Genomic DNA, 6256 nt, shown 5'->3' with positions numbered 1-6256 from the left:
GCCCGCCGGCCCGCCGTGCACGCGCAACCCAGGGTCGCCGTGGGACAGGGTCGCCCGTCCAATGACAGAAGCGCAAAGCAAACGAACCTCGGAAGTAGGCGCAAGAGTAACTTGAAATTCCGCGCGGGCCTTCCTGCTTACAGAGCGCAGTGCGAAAGCACGAAATGGTGGTCCCAGAAGCAGCCAGACGCCAGGGGTGCGCGTGTGAGCGCGTGTGAGCGCGAGTGTGCAGCCTTGGCCAACTCGCTGCGCTTCCGTGAGCTCCATTCCTCCACGTGCAAAATGCAAACAGTGCCCAGCTGCACCCTAGCGCTGTGACCCGATTTTCTATTCCTTGCAAGGGTGCACAAGCTGGAGAATTCCGCTCTTTGTGGACTCACTGTGCCCCCAGAAGACCGAGCCGGGGCCCGCAGCGGTCCGAGAGGAGCGCCCCTCCCTCTCCCCTCCTTCTCCCGTCCCCTCCTCCTCCTCCTCCTCTCTCGTCCTCCTTGTCCTCTTCCTCCTCTCCTCTGTCCTCTCCTCCATCCTCTTCTTTCTCCTCCTATTTTCATCTTCCTTCTCCCTTGCGGTCCTGGGACTCAAACCCAGGAACCTCACCCCGAGTTATGCAGCTACATCCGCAGCCCATTTGAATGTTCTTCGTCAGGGCCTCACTGAGCAGCCCCGCCACTCCCTGCACGGCCGCTGCTCGGACAGTGAAACCAAAGCCGCACAAGCAACCTGAGGTTAAATTATTAAAGACTCAGCCCTGCAGCTGACCCAGCCTCGACCCAGACGCTCAGCGGCTCCCCAGCCGTGGCAGGTACAGCAAGCTGATCCAGATGCGTGCAGTGTGCCAGTCCCCAGCCAAAGGCTCGCTCTCTAAGCCGTGTTACTTCCCTGGGGTTGCTCCCAGGTGTAGGTCTTTCTTTTTCGAAATGGGGTCTCACTATGTGGTTCGGGCTCGCCTTGAACTTGAAACGATCCTCCTACCTCAGCCTCCCCAGTAGGAGGCTAGGATTACAGGCACGGGCCACCACATCCACCCTGTTCTTGGACTACATTATGCTTTCTCCTTCCACTAGCAATATCTACTGCATGTGACACTCGGCAACAGACACACTCATACACTGAACTATCACTAGACAGCTAGAGCAAGAAAATGTTTGAAATATGGGCACCCTGTGCTACACCCTCTGTCAGTATGTGGATGGCTCTCAAACCTTGGGCAAGTTTTATTTTGTTTTATCTGAGACAGGGTCTCACTATGTAGCTCAAGGTGGCCTTGAACTCACTATGTTGCCCAGGCTGACCTCAGACTGAAAGAAATCCTCCTGCCTCAGCCTCCCATATTCTAGGATTACGGGCCTGCACCACCGCCTGGTGAAGTTCTGTTTCTTGTGTACCTGAGTTATGAAATTGCTATCTGTCCAACAAGATGCATACATATCCACACAACTCTTTTACATAAATCATATCATAATTTATGTATGGGAGGTATAGCAATTTTTCTGTGTTTATTTCCCATTTGTACTCCTTTTGTGAATTTTTCAATTGACTTTTGCTTTTATTGATTTGTAGGAACTCTTTACGGGTTATGAAAATCACTCCGTTTTTAGTCCATATACTGAGAAATTCCCCACTTAGTCAATCCCTTTCCTTTGAAACCCTTGCAGTACATAAAGCTTAAGTCTTTGTAATCAAAGTCATTGACCTTTTTTTAAAAAAATATTTTAATCAGGAAGGGCCTGGCTGTGAGCGTGAAGGAGGGTGGCTGTGGGTGCTGAGCGCTTCCCTGGCTCTGCTGACACTGCGACCTGGGATTTTCTGGCTCTGTGGATTTTGATGCCCCAAAGTCATATAATGCAGGACATCCTTTGATTGCATCACTGGGAGGCTTTTACAGCTATTATCGCTATTGTTACTAGCACTGTTGAGTTAAAAAAAAACAGATTATAGAAGAACAACCATGCTGGCCTCGGTGATGAGTAAGAAGGCACCCTAGGGTGCAGCACAGGGAGTCCTCCTAGGCAGGAGATTGAAGGGCACTGTTTTATTTTCTTCTGCGATTTGTAAATGTTGTGTATTAAGCTGTATCCTTTTTAAGATCAGAAAAAAAAACACATTTTCACTGAGCAAAAATGTTCTTCAAATCCAGTTATAGACGAATACAGGGTAGATCTTTATGTTAGATGATGAAACGGCTGAAGGGATGATAAGCCCGGGGAATCTTTTTTTTTTTTTTGTACCGGGGATCAAACTCAGGTCCTTGAGCCTTGGAGGCAGGCGTCGGCACCACTGAGCTACATCTCAGGCCCAGCCAGGGGATTCTTATCCCGAAATGCCAAGGTGAAGACAGAGTGCAGCCCCGTAGGACATCGTGTTGGCCATCCGTGACAGAAACGTGCCCACGAAAGGAAGAGGTGGAGAGATAAACGATCACGATGAGTGGGTTTGAACAACGGCTCTAGGCATCTCCCCTCCACCCCCATGTTTCTTTACTGACCACCTTCGCATGATTTAAAAGTGAAAATAAAAGAGAACGCTAATATTCCCGCCATTTATGCGGGAGAGAAGAGAGATTCTGGCGGCCCCGTCCCAGCGTGCGGAAGCCACAGAGCCGGCCTGGGTGTGCTGAGCTTCCCGCGTCTGGAGGGAAGGTGAGAAGCCAGCTGGCCTAGGAGAAAAACCGCTTCCATAATCAGTCCAGCAGGCTTTGCTGCTATGGGCTTCAAAGCTGAGGAGAGAGAAATGCAGACACACAGTCCGATATTTCCGTGAATATGAGAAGTCTCAGCGGTCAGGAATAGATTTTTAGTATACGTGAAAAGTCCACAAAATGTCACACTTTGAATTTTGCTGTTGAGACTGATTCCAAGGCTGTTCTGTCCTGGGTGATGGCGGCGTGCGTGTGTCCACATTTTAGAGATCTATCAAATTCCCCGTGGGCCCGGCCACACCTGCAAGGCACAGATGGTGGCAGGGTGAATCCTGAGCTTTGTCCTACACTCAATGCTCTTGCTGAGCTCAGCAGACAGATACGAAAACAACAGCTTGCTTCTTTCCAGGTAGCACACGCGTGCAAAGTCCGAAGCTCCAGTGCATTTCCCTCTGTGCGGCTCTCAGGCTCCTTAGAAGATTCTGCACCCCAAACAGGCAGGCGAGACAACTGGCTGGATCTTCCTCTTCCTCTTCCTCTTCTTCTTCTTTTTTGTAGCTCAGGCTGTCTGCAAACTCGCTGTGTAGCCCAGGATGGTCTCGCGGCGATCCTCCTGCCTCTGCCTCCTGCATGCTGCGATCATGGATGTGCGCCCGCACGCCCAGCTGCGGCTGTCGGTTTCTTTCCCTGGCGGACTTCACACCTTTTGGTTCAGCGTCCACTTCCGCTGTGCTTGGGCGAATCCCAGACTCGCAATAATGCCTCATCGCGTCAGTGCCTGCCCTCTCCTGTGAGCTTCCTGTCGAAGTACTGGACTGCAGTTGCTCTGCTCTCTCACCCACTGGAGAATTTTGATTTTCACTCTATTTCATTGCTGCTCCTTTTTGCAGTGTCAGAGCCAGGTCCTTCTTGACATGGGGCTGGAGGGCTTAGGCACCTCTCTAGGTGTTTTAGCTCCAGAGCGCCCTCTTCAGTCGGGACGCGGAAGTACATTTCACGAGGTACAGCGTCTTTTCTTCAGGGGTGGGGCTGGAGAATTGTGGGTTTTATTTATTTATTTTTAATCTTTAAAAATCAGTAATGAAATCTCTATTAAACTTTTTTTTGAGTTGTGTGTTTTAGATTTCATGGAACCCTGATACACCAGTTGTCTTCTATTACATATGCGGTTCGTGTGGGCGTCCTCTGGCCCAGGTGTGGTTTTCTGTTCATCCTGGACTCCGCATTTCCACAGATAAAACGAATATGGAACGCCCCACACCCGCTCACCACCGGGAGGAAGAACACGAGCGACCTCCACCTACAGGCAGTGCTGCCTGCCAGTGACACCGACTTCTGACTCGCTGCGTTCTGCGGTTGTCACGGCTGCAAATCCTGCCATCCGACCCTGAGCGCCCGACCCCTGGCTCGGTAGGCGTCTCACGGCCAGGACCCTCATCCCAGTTCCTGTTTCCTCCAACCTGGAGATCCCGCATCCGCCTGGACAGAGCTGCTGCTTGGGCTGCACAACACTTAGTTTATTAGAAGTGGGAGCCAAGCAAGGCGGTGCACACACCATGCCGCCTGCTCGCACACTCACACTGCCCATTACAGGCCGTTGCCTTCCTCGCTCAGGCAGGGTCCCCTCCTGGGTCTTCGCTCTCTGCCACCTGGATGAACTCCCCGTGGCAGGGAGCCACGCGCCACGCCCATCTCCTGGCTGAAGCAGGTTGAGGGCGCCCTGGACGGCTGCTGCCTCAGTCCCTGGAGCGGAGGGGCGCACGGAGACTGGGCTGTGACCGAAGGGCTGCACTGTCACTGCTGGGCCCTGGGAACTAGTCCGCTAGAGCTGCCCGGGTTGTGGCAGCGATACGACCAGGGCCCCGGGGCCTACCAAAGCCCATTTTTGTTCTCAGGCCACCACAGCCTGGCTGCCAGAACTAAGAGCGACCCCACCTCAAAAGACTCCATCAAATCAAACTTGTGGGTGGGGTGGCAGGGAGCGCAGAGGCCGGGGATGAAGCAAAAGGAACCCCGATCTCCACCCTCGGCCTCCGACCGTCACCAGGCCCAGGCACCGATCCTGCACCTCCTCGTCCGCAGCCAGAAATCGGGCTGGTTCACAGACAGGCTGGCACTGGCCCTACGGTAAAAGTTTACCTCTCACTGCCAACTACCAACAGCTGTACAAACACTAAATGCACAGACCAGTCATAAGCAGAAGAGAAAACTTTATTTCTATCAAATTGAAAAGTAGGAATCAACCTTTAGGCCAGATGACCAAAACGATCAACCATACAATTAACAGTGAGGCTGGAGGACAGACAGGGTGAGAGGCTTGGAATTAATGAAGCACAAAGTCGAGGGGCACCACCTGCACACAGGGTGAGGCTCTGACTCACCGCAAACTCGGGCCCCGAGGAGCTGCACCTCCCAGGACAGTGAGTCCTGTGCGGGGTCCCTGGGCCACAAGACAGGCGAACAGGTGTATAAAAATCAGTAGTACAAATTCTCATAAACTAGAAAAGCGCTGAGCCCAATACTCCTTGCTGAGTTCCCATTTTTCTTCCCTTTTTGTCCAAATACAGAATGGCTTGTACTGGGGGGAATCTGAAGGCAGGCTCCTCCTCTGACCTCAGTGGGAAATCTATTTCAAGAGCCTGATTGTCACCAGAGGACAGAGTTCACATCCTGCCACGCCCCTCACACACCGCACACGGGGTGACTAAACCCAGGGACACCCCAAAGCGTACAAGTAATGGCATTTATTCCAGCGAGAACTGTGCAACTGCTATAAGACAGATCAGATCATCGGGGAACCACTGAGTCTTAAGTCTCAGCAGGCGCAGAGAGCTGCTGAAATACGGCACCGTGGTGGGAGCACCTCCTCCGGAAGCCAGGCCGCGACGGCACTCAGGACAAGAGTGACAATTTATGACCAGACCACACGCTCACGTTGAAGAAGTGTCCGACTCCAGGTTCTTCTTTGGAGACACCAGGGGCCCTAAGAAGCCACTAAAACTGGATGCGGATGAAGGAAGCAGCTCCGCCTCTGAACAACTCACCTCTCCCTTTGGAGCTGCCCCACTGCCGAAGACAGGAGGCCTCGCGTCCCGCAGGAGGGCAGAGGGGAGAGCTCAGGGAGCAGGGACACCGCAAGCACAGCAACCACTGGCCCGGCGCCGGGAGGAGCTTCAGCCCGGGAGAGGGGAGGGAGGGAGGCGGTTTGAACCCCTCGTGAATCACAGACGGGGCGATTTCACGGTCTAAAGCCAATGCGATGCGGGCATTGGGCTAATGTCCACGGCGCCGGGCAGCGCTGACCACGTCACGAGACGACGCCTGACCCCGAGGACCTGCCAAGGGCGCCCCCTTTCACTCGCGGGGAGTATCGGCCCCTCGAGCACCTCCTCCTCAGACACAGCCAACGTCAAACAGGGAGCCTGGCTTACAGTGAAGGGAATTTTATCAAAACCCATTTTATGGGTCGGGGCAGGTGTCTTTCTGCCTCAAACTGTCCCACCTCAGCAGCTCAAAATGCACGAAGAGGCCCGCGGTGGCAGCACCCCCAAACCGGCCCTTGGGGCCCCCAGGCGACAGGGGCGAGGGCCCCACGTGCGGCTCCGAGCGAGAGGCGGG

This window comes from Fukomys damarensis, unplaced genomic scaffold (assembly GCF_012274545.1).
Source record: "Fukomys damarensis isolate Sample0158 unplaced genomic scaffold, DMR_v1.0_HiC HiC_scaffold_33, whole genome shotgun sequence".
Taxonomy (NCBI): Eukaryota; Metazoa; Chordata; class Mammalia; order Rodentia; family Bathyergidae; genus Fukomys; species Fukomys damarensis.
The sequence above is the reverse complement of the archived record's forward strand: the minus strand, read 5'-3'. Positions refer to the sequence as shown.